General features: G+C 42.5%; 1 non-coding gene across 1 annotated transcript; it reads left to right on the top strand.

Moving 5' to 3' along the window:
- The first annotated feature begins 3,143 nt into the window (after window positions 1-3,143).
- Window positions 3,144-3,275, top strand: LOC115068081. Its single transcript, XR_003847464.1, has one exon. It is a non-coding gene; the product is annotated as a small nucleolar RNA SNORA38 (small nucleolar RNA).
- Window positions 3,276-11,446: the final 8,171 nt, after the last annotated feature.

Here is an 11,446-nt window from a genome sequence, read left to right as displayed (position 1 = left end):
TTCAACCCACCAAACAATTAAATTGGTTTAATAACCTCTTGTTTTCTTGGCTCTTACCCTTTGTTAGCCCCCTGATTATGCTGAGTGTTATTTTGATGCTTGCTCCCTGTTTTATATGATTTCTTTGATGACAAATTACCACTGTTGTTAAAATTACTACGAATCAGGTCATGGTCTATTATCAGACCTTGGATTCTCCCAATATAGATAAATTGGCTCTTAAAGCTTGTGATGACACCTCTCCATTATAAAACAAAACAGGAGGAGATGTTGGGAGAACCTGCCGTGAAGGTACCAGTCCACAATGTCTGGATAGCTCTATGAGCTCGGCTCAAAATGGAGGATTCCCTTTCTCAGCAGGGGCTTCCTACTCTCTGCCTGACCTTATCTGGAAGATATCTCCAAGTACAGATGCCTGATCTTATTTGGAACATGACTGCGACAGACCAGCCCAGACCGGAGCAGTTCAGTCTGACAGGAGCAGGGTCCCCGTAAGGGTCCACAATGTCTGGATAGCTCTATGAGCTCGGCTCAAAATGGAGGATTCCCTTTCTCAGCAGGGGCTTCCTACTCTCTGCCTGACCTTATCTGGAAGATATCTCCAAGTACAGATGCCTGATCTTATTTGGAACATGACTGCGACAGACCAGCCCAGACCGGAGCAGTTCAGTCTGACAGGAGCAGGGTCCCCGTAAGGGTGGACAAGGATTCAGCAAATGACAAACAGACAAACACACAGAAGTTTGGTGAAGGTCTGAGTGTATTTTTGCACCTGCAGAGCTCAGATTATATACAGCAAAGATTGCAAAAGTTCATCATCAGCATGACTGTTCTGTAATTAGTCACTTCCTAAGATTTTCAGTAAAAGTGAAACAATTTTGCCAACCATCATGTATAGCCAAAACACATTTCTTTATCTTATCAACCTGGTACCAGTCAGCAAATTCTTGCTTTATGATACTGTGATTTCTACTACCTGCTTTTATTACACACTCAGAACTCTGCTTAGTTTTGTGATTTCATGTCAGGATGAAATTTCAGGTCAATTATGAAATAAGAACATTTAAGGAATTATCACACATAAACAATAAAATAAGACATCTTTCTCAAATGACTTGTAACATTTGACAGACCCCAGATACTAGGATATAAAATATAACATTTCCAGTTGGTATATACTAATCACAACATTTACTGAGTTTGATAAGGACACTTGTATAGAAATATATAGTGTATGCTGACTGTGTGCCACCCCCTCCCTAGGCTTCCACCCTCATTCCTTCCCCACTGCATTAGTCCTTTACTGACCTAAGAAGGCTTTGCTACTATTTTCTCATCATATGCCCATACAAGGTTTTATATATGGAAATAAAAGTTGAGATCCATGAATAAGGGAAAACAAATGAAATTTGCCTTTTTCCATTTGATATAATACACTTAACATGGGCATAAAGTCCACTTACATGCATTTTCTTGAAAATGACATAATTTTGTGCTTCTTTGTAACTTCTCTAATTTTTAAAAAGTTAAATCATGCAAACATAGGTAACACTTGAAATCTCAAGACTGTAGGAATGGATCCCCTCATATTAAAAAAAAAACAAACCTCAAATCCTGTCTTAGGTTGCCTCTCCTCAGGTTCTGAAGTTGCCCGTCCTTGGGTAACCATGATTGCCCTCATGGCCCCTGTCTTAGGTTCATCAGTCTGGGAGGGTCTTACCCGTCATTGGGATTAGTCATGCATGTGATTATCAGGGGTCTATCCCATAGAGGGCAAAACAGCCTCACATTTTTAGGCCAACTCAAGCATCCAGGCCTAGACTTGTCTAGGGGAGGGACCCGAGGGAGATTGACTGGACCAAGACTTTCTCTGTCTTGGCTTCTTGATGACTGAACAGAGACACCTGAGGAAGTATAGTATCAGATGACCAAGTTCTCAGGAAATCACCCATATCTAATTTCTCTTTAGGCGGGCCTAACAATCCAAGTAGGTACAAAACAATCTCTCTATGAAGAAAGAATAAGAATAATATTGCATCAATAAAGACAGGAACTAAAGTAGAACAGCCAAAGACACAGCATGCTCTTTTAACACAGCCATCTCCAGGAGGCATTCTTCCTTTGAAGTTTTCTCAGTCTCAACCTATGGAGAGTACCTCATGCAGGCTTCACTGGAGGTGGCATGACACATGACCTTTCACATAGTTCCCTGCAAATGTTGCCCCTGGTTTTCCCGTATGATAATTAGGCATTGCACTAGAACAAGTCAATCCCACCTCCCCTTTCTACATGATAGGGTCTTCCTTCCACATGCAAATAAAGTATACTGTGAACACCTATCAGGTAAAGCCTTGGCTGCTGTCCTCACCCTATATCTTCCCTCCAACCCCCCTGAATAAATGAGCTGTCTCACTGAAGCTGACTCCCGGAAGTTCTTTCTTTTGTACTCATGGCTGTCCTGACCCCATTCATCACTTCTGCTCCCTTTGTTCTCATGGATCCGTGGCCAATGGCCCACGAGAGAAGAGAGACCCACAGAACAACAAGTTCTGTTCTGTACCAGAAAAAGGAACTCCCCACAGCATATCACATTAGAAACACTACTAGACTACAAAATGCAGATTAACTCCAATTATATAATAGTAGTTGACTTCAATATTCCATTTCCCCCAAAAGACAGGTCACCTGAACAAAGAATAAACAATAAACTATGTGAATTAAAGATTATCATACACCAAATGGACCTAACATACATCTACAAAATATTCCATTCTAGCACCAAGGAATACACATTCTACTCAGCAGCCCATGGAAATTTCTCTAAAATAGAGCACATAATGGGGCACAAAACAGTCCTCAACAAATACAAAAAATTGAAATAATTCCATGTATTCTATTGAACAACAATTCAATAAAGCTTAAAGTCATCAGCAAAAGAAGCTCTAGTAACTACTCAAACTCATAAAAGCTAAAGAACACACTTCTAAATGATGAATGGGTCAAAGAAGAAACCAAAGAGGAAATAAAATATTCCTGGAACTAAATGAAAATGAAAACACAACATAACAAAACCTCTGGGACACATTAAAACCAGTCTTAAGGGGGAAGTTCATAACTCTAAGCACCTACATTAAAAAATCACTGCCTCCTGCAAAGGCATGTTTTTTGATTATCTATCCTTGGACATATAAGAATTGGAGGCAAAGAAATGTGGATTTGGTGAAGTCTGGGGCCAGCTTGCTCCACACAGGCTCAGGATCAACCATCCCAAATAGAATCAAAAAAACAAAAAAATCAAGAAACATCATAAAGAAATGACTCAATGGCATAACTCAAAAATCTGGAGAAACAAGAACAAACCAAACAGAAACCCAGCAGATGAGAAGGAATAATCAAATGGAAGTATAAATCAGTGAAACAGAAACAAAGAACTATGAAGAATTAATGAATCTAAGAATTCATTTTGGTTTTTCAAAAAGATTAGACAGACCCTTAGCCCAGCTAACCTAAAGAAATGAAGAGTAAATACAAATCAACAGAATCAGAGATGAAACACCAAATACCAAAGAAATACAGAACATAAGGGAATACTTCAAAAACTTATACTCTACTAAATTAGAAAATCTAAAAGAAATGGAAATTTTTCTAAATTCAGTAGATCCACCAAAGTTAAACTAAGAAAAAAATCAACAACTTAAACAGTCACATAACAAATAAGAAGATTGAAACAATACAAAGTCTCATGGCTGAAATAACACCCAGGTTCAGATGGATTCACAACTGAATTTTACCAGACCTTCAAAGCAGATCTACAATCAATACTACTTAAATTATTCAAGCAATAGAAACAGAGGGAGAACTCCTAAACTCTTTCTATGAAGTCAGTGCTACTCTAATGCTTAAATCAGATAAAGACACAATAAAAGAAAGCTGTAGTCCCATATTCCTAATGAACACAGGTACAAAATTTTCAATAAAATACTTGCAAGTTGCATACAGACACATAGCAAAAAGTACATCCACCATGAAAGATCAAGTTGGCTTTATTTCAGAGATGCAGGGATGGTTCAATATTTAAGTCAATAAATGCAATAAATCATATAAATAGAGTTTAAGACATAAATCACATGATCATCTGAATAGATGCAAAAAAAAAAAAAAAAAAAAAACCACCTTTGACAAAATCCAACATGCATTCATGATAAAAGTCCTAGAGGGAAGCATACTGGGAGAAACACTCCCATTCACAATAGCCTAAAAATATATAGGAATAACATAACCAAAGACATTAAAGACCTCTACAAAGAAAACTTTCAGTCTTTGAAGAAAGAAATTGAAGAAGACGTTAGTAGGCGTTAATCTCCTGTGCTCATGGATTGGTAGAATTAATACTGTGAAAATGACCATTCTATCAAAAACAAATTATGGATGCATTGCAATCCCAATCAAAATCCCCATAACATTTTTCACACAGAGATAGAAAAATCCATGCTAAAATTCATAGGGAGCCAGAAAAGACCTCAGATAGTCACAAAAGATCCCCAAACCATCCTGAGCACAAAAGTAATGCTGGAGAGATTACCATATGAGATTTAAATCTATATTACAGAGCCATAATCATAAATAGAGCCTGGTATTGGCACAAAAGCAGACATGTAGGTCAATGGGCCAAAACAGAAGACCAATGCATGAGTGCATGCAGTTTCAGCTCCTGATATTTGACAAAGGTGCCAAGAATGTACACTAAAGGAAAAACAACATCTTCAACAAATTGTGCTGGTAAAACTGGATTTTCACTTATAGAACAATGAAAGTAGACCTGTATATTTCACTATCCACAAAAATCAACTCCAAATGGATCAAAGATCTCGATTTAAAACCTGAAGCACTGAAACTATTAGAGAAAACATAGGTAGTACCCTACAAGATATAGGTGTGTGAAAGGACTTTCTAAATCAGAAATTAAAGGCAACAGTTGACAAATGGGACCTTATTAAACCAGAAAGCTTCTGTACAGCAAAAGAAAAGAAAGAAAAAGATAGAAAAAACTGAGCAAAGAAGAAGCCTACAGAGTAGAAGATCCTTACAAACTAAATGTCTGATAGAAGATTAATATTCAGAATATACAAAGAACTCAAAGAACACAAAGAATCAAGAAAAGAAATGACTTAGAAAATGGACTATGGATCTGAACAGAGAGTTCTCAAAACAAGAAATAAAAATGACAAAGAAATACCTTTAAAAGTATTAAACGTCCATAGTAAGTAGGGAAATCAGAACTACTTTAAGATTCCATCTTACACCAGGCAGAATGGCTAAGAGCAAGAGAACAAATGACATCAAATGCTGGTGAGCATGTGGGGAAAGAGGAACCCTCATTCACTGATAGTGGGATTGCAGAGTGGTAAAACCACTGTGGAAATCATCCAGGAAAGCTCTTTAAAAACTAAAAATAGATCTATCATATGATCTGGCTATACTACTCCTTGGCATATACCCAAAGGACTCAATATCCTACTAATGAGATACTTGCTTAGCTATGTTTGTTGCTGCTCTTTTCACAATAACTAGGAAATGAAACCATCTACATATCCCTTAAGCAACAAATGGATAATAAAAATGTCATAAGTTACACAATAGAGTTCTACTCAGTGGTCAAAAAAAAATCATGAAATTTGCAGGTACATGGATGGAACTAGAAACTGTTATACTAACTGAAGTAACAGACTCAGAAAAACAAGAGATGCATGTTCTCTTTCATTTTTGGATCCTAGATACAAATCCTTTAAGGTGAGCCTGTATCCTGCTATAACCTCAGGAGCAAGGAAAATGGAAAAGAATGGTGGTAATAAAGGGATAGAACGAGTTTCAGAGAGGTGGATATGAGACAGGTTTCAACAAGCAGAAATGGGAAAAATGGAGGACACTTTAACTGAGGAGGCAACAAGGAAGACTATACAAGGGGAAAGAGAGGAAAGAGAGATAAATTCTTTCTTTGATAAATTCTTGGTATTAAATCTTGAAGGAAATGTATTAGTTCAAAAGCCTACTGAAATACATATATGAGTGCATGTGTATAGCTGAAGGCTATATAACAAAAAAAATGGTGCCTGTAGGAGGAAGTGCTGACAGGCCTGGTAAACATGCTATAGCACATATGCAACAGTTACTTCCCCTTAAGCCAACCTGAAATCTGCCTGACCAGGGAGAAACAGCTGACACAAGAACACGTGACAAGAGAGATCACTGAGAAAGAGACAGCAGCATGGAGCAGCCAAGGGACCAATGGGACACCGGGAGGGGGAATAAAGGTATGCCCAATATCCGCAATAAACAAGTCTGCTTTGCCACTTGCCTGACTCCCAGAGTCTGTGTTGTTGACTCTGCACCTTCTTACCCCCACCCCAAGGGGTTCGAGAGTGGGTGGTGGCAACACCTGGCACCCAGTGTGGGGCTCCCCATGCTGGCATGAGCATTGACCTTCCTTGGGTTCTGGCCATCATTGTGGTAGCCGCTTTTCTCTTCTGGACCGTGTTCTTTGCACTTTTCTGCTGGCCGTGCATCGACCACTCAGGAGATCGGCCTTAGTTTCACTTCTCATACCAGAGAAGTCCCACTGAGTCCCCTTTTTCTTTGCAGCATGGTTTGGTGCCCCCATTCAGTGTACTTTTGGTAAGTTAGCCCCTTTGTGCTTTGTGTTTTGTGTTCTTTGCCCTCTCGAGAGGTAAGTGCGAGGGTCTCTCTCTCTCTCTCTCTCTCTCTCTCTCTCTCTCTCTCTTCGTTTGTCTTAGTGTTAGGAAGATACACTCTTTTGGTTTTGGTTCACCCGGCATCTCCACATAAGGGCTGACCCCCCAGGAGACGGAACCTGGAACATTCTCCCGAAAGACGCTCCCAGACTGGAGACACCGTGTGGGCATACTGCTGTGGCCTAACAAACCGCAGAAGTACCCCACTAAGCACAAGACATTTTGGTCTGACACACACTCTGTTTTGTCTGTCTAAGGTTCGCCAAAATGGGCAACCTTCCCTCTTACTGTAAGGAACCCAAGGTCCTAAAATCCCTCTTAGTTACCAGAGGGCTCAAGGTTAAGTCGGCTGAGTTGGAGGACTTTTGGAATGAGGCTGCAATCTTAGCCCCTTGGATAGCCCCAGAAAATATGTGGGAACCAGACTTATGGATCCAAGTCCTCTTTCTCACAAGAAAGCATGAGATAGGGTCGGGGTTATCCCTTCTGCTTCTTTTGTTCCCATCCTGCTCACTATTATAGCCGGTCTTAAGTCCTCCTCCCCAGAGGAGGTCATTGCCACCCACAACAAATACTGTCATGAGCAGGCTAATGCCAATCTGTCCATGGCCTGCCAGCGCTGGGTCTGTGACAGAGGCTACAGCTTTGTCCTCCGATGAGGAGGAGGATGATGGGGCTGTCACAATGGCGCCTGCAAAGCCTCCTTGCCTTTCACAGGCACATCTCCCACCTGCTATTGCTGCTAACCCTCCCCCTCAGTATCCCCCCCAAATATCCATGGTGTGAGTTGAGCACCACAGCCAGGTCATTTGACCGTGTGCCCCCACCACTGCCAGGTGCCCCCCTCATGGCCACCCTTGTGTCCGTTTGTGCCCACTGTGCCACCCCCCTTGGCTCCGGGACAATGCCCTGAGGTTTACCCCATCAACGTAGGGCCCAATGCAGCAAATCATCCCTGGATACCTACCCCTCTTACAGATCTCCCCTTGATTTAAAAGGCAGCTAATTAGTCAGGCCCAAATTCTCCCTATTTTAAGTAGGTCTTACACCAATGGGCCATTCAACTGCAAACCCATTATGATTGGTATCATCTTCTTAAAGCTGTCCTGGAGCCCTGTGCATTCCTTAACTGGTGCTCTGCCTATGATGACCAGTCCAAAACACAGGCTCAGCTCAATCTCCAATATGGCCTCAATATAACCCTGGATATGCTTATGGGTCATGGTCAGTACATCAACCCCGTTTCCCAGTCTACCATAGCTGCCTATGCTTACTTTCAACAGGTATCAGATCTGGCCTTCAAGGCCCTTAAAGCATATACCCCAAGGGACCCGTCTGTGTACTTTTGCAATCTCATCCAACAATCCAGGGAATCTTTCACTGACTTTCTTACAAGAGTTACAGAGGCAGTTGAACGTAGGATCAATCCTGGCCCTAAACAAGATATGTTTATCAAACAATTAACCTGGGAAGGCCTCAGTGCCCCCACTCATAATGTGGTGGCAGCTGTCCACAATGATGATATCCACAAATGGGTTTTAGCTACCAGAGATCTTGAACCTGCCTCTGGCCCCATTGCTGCTCTGACGACCTCTCTTGATGCCCTCTTGTCAGACAGACAGCAATCCAATGACAGGTCAAAGGGGGCCTATTCCCCCCCCATCGCATCTGCTGAGGCTGTGGTAAACTCAGCCACCTTGTCCCAATGCGCGTCCTAAGATCTGCTGCACAAAATGCAACAAGGGCTTTCACTGGGCCTGCGACTGCTGCTCCCAGCCCTCAGGTGCTCAACAACCCAACAGAGCGAATTTAAACTCCCAGTGAGGCAACCCTCAGCCCCGCCAGTAAGAGGGTCAAGTTCCAACCCCAAGGTATATTGGACTATGCCTGTTTTCCCCCACTCACCCATAATGACAGTTTATCTTGATGGCCTGCCCGTTAACGGGCTAGTTGACATGGGAGCAGATATCACCATCCTCACAGAAACCCAGGCACTCAGATTCCCTCATTGGAAGTTTAAGCCAGGCCCCTCAGTCACCAGGGTGGGAGGTCAACAGGCTGCCAGGGCTACAGCCTGGCCTGTACATTGGAAGGATCTTGATGGAACCAGGGCTCGTTTTCCCCAATAGTGGCCAGTGTCCCTCACAATTTTGGGGGAAGGGACATTTTGGAGGACATGGGAACCATCCTAACCACTGACAACTGTGCCTTCTTTGATGATATCATTACCCATGATAAGATAGGCCTCTCAGGACTTCCAGACCATTCCCAGAACCACCCCCAATTCTAGAGGCCACTGCCCACCATAAGCCATTGCCAAAGATGGCACCAGATCCCATTCCCTTGACTTGGCTCTCAGATACAGACGTCTTGGTGGAGCAGTGGCCAATCATGGAACCAAAGTTGTCTGCCCTTAAGGAACTGGTCGAGGAGCAACTCCAGTTGGGACACTTAGAGCCCTCAACAAGCAGACATAATACTCCTATATTTGTTATAAAGAAACAGTCAGGTAAATATAGACTCCTACAGGATTCAAGAGCAATCAATGAACAAATAGAAAAAGTGGGAACGACCCAAGCAGGCTTGCCACACCCTAGTGCTATACCCTCCTCTTATCATGTTATGGTTTTAGATATTAAGGACTGCTTCTTCCAAATTCCCCTTGCGCCCCAGGATAAATGTCGCTTTTCATTTACTGTCTGGGAACCCAATATGCAGAGGCCTGCCGAGAGGTATCAGTGGACCATCCTCCCCCAGGGAATGAAGAATAGTCCCACCATCTGCCAGTTCTATGTTGAATGAGGATCTCTGCAATGCCCCTGAGGATGTCTTACTTGTCCAATACATGATGACATACTATTGGCCCACCCCATGTTGTCCTGATTCAAGGAAGTGTCATCTACACTCTTAAAAGACCTAACGGACCTCAACCTGAAGGTGGCCCCTGAAAAGATCCAATTTCTCCCCCCATATGCCTTTTTAGGATTCTCTATTTCTAAACAGATTCGACCGCTGGCTTGTGCACTGTCCCTTAAGGATATTTACTCCCTCATGGAGTTACAATAGTTATGTGGTACAGTTAACTGGTTTAAACCATTCCTACCAATCCAGATCAAGATATGCATGCCCTGTTCTCCCTCCTGGAGGGACCTTCATGCCCCTCCTCAAAAATTAGAGTTACATTAGAGGCCAAGGCTCTTTTACAAAGAATTGCTTCCCTCCTTACCTCAGTCTCTCTGGACAGACATTGTCCAGATGAACCCCTCTTAGTGATAATACTCTGGACCCCCAAAGGGGTTCTAGGTGTGATTTGGCAGACTGGTCCACTTATGTGGCTGCATCATGCCCATTCTGACTTACATAAGATCACCTCCAAGTTCAAACTTGCCTTCTGTTTAGCCCTCAAAGCTATAAACCTAACAAGAAGAACATACAACAGAGAGCCTGACAAAATCATTCTTCCCTTTTCACTCTGCTATTCATAGTCATTATGGGCAAACTCCATCAACTTCCAGGAGATGGTCTCTGGGTATACTGGAACTCTTGATAATCACCCCCCTCAGGATAGGAGATTGACAGCTTTACGCTATTTCCCCATTGAGATTAAACCTCATAGTACCCTAGCTCATCCCCAATCCCACATGCAACAATGGAATTCCCAGACTCCAACAAACTTAGGTTTGGGATCCTTCTCCAGCATCCAGGCAAAGAAGACTTCATTTATATAATCCCTAACCCTGGCTCAGTACAGTTGGGGGAGCTCCTAGGTCTTCTAAAAATCTTTATGGAATGCAGTCAGAGCCTGTCAACATCTTCTCAGATAGCCAGTATGCAGTACTGGCCATCAGAACATTGTCCTTTTCTTTCATTAAGGACTGCACTAATCCCCTCCATGTCACTATGAGGTCACTCCAGGACATTTTGGAGTGTAGGGCCCATCCTTGGTATATCTCCCATATAAGATCACATGCAGGACTTCCCGGAATCCTCACGAAGGGCAGTGACTTAGCAGATAAAATGATTATGTCTGTTGATTTAGGACTTCTTGAACAGGCTAGGGTGTTACACCAACAGTTTCATCTCTCCCCACAAAGTATACACAAGCTCCTGCCAGAACTTCCCATCTCACAATGTAAACACTTGGTCAGATCTTGTGCTACTTGTATGCCCTTGCTGCTGCTAGGCCCACTTAACAGGGGAGGAATCAATCCTAGAGGCCTCCTACCTAATGCTATATGGCAAATGGATGTCATACATCGTCCACCTTTTGGAAACCTTAAATATGTTCATGTGATCATGGACACTAGTTCTTCGTTTGTACATGCTATGGCTCTAATGGGGGAGAAGGCCTCGCATGCAATCAAGGCATTAAAATCAAGTATTTTAGTTATAGGCGTTCCCTGGGCCCTAAAGACAGACAATGGCCCAGCATATGCCTCTCAACAATTTAACTCCTTTGTGGCTTCCTGGAAAATTACCCATACTTTCGGCATCCCCTATAATCCACAGGGACAGGCCATTGTAGAGAGAACCAACAGGTCTCTCAAAACTCTTCTGGCCAAGGTTACCTCTCCTGAATCTAGGCATGACCCACTTTGTTTCATCTTAACTTCCTCACCTTTGATGACAAGGGAATGCATTCCACCTGTAAACATTGGGCATCACTCCCCCAACCTACACCCTTGCCCCTTGTCAGA

The sequence above is a fragment of the Nannospalax galili genome, unplaced genomic scaffold, assembly GCF_000622305.1.
Source record: "Nannospalax galili isolate Female #2095 unplaced genomic scaffold, S.galili_v1.0 scaffold591, whole genome shotgun sequence".
Classification (NCBI taxonomy): Eukaryota; Metazoa; Chordata; class Mammalia; order Rodentia; family Spalacidae; genus Nannospalax; species Nannospalax galili.
Note: the sequence above shows the minus strand (reverse complement) of the source record. Positions and strands in the feature narration are given on the sequence as shown.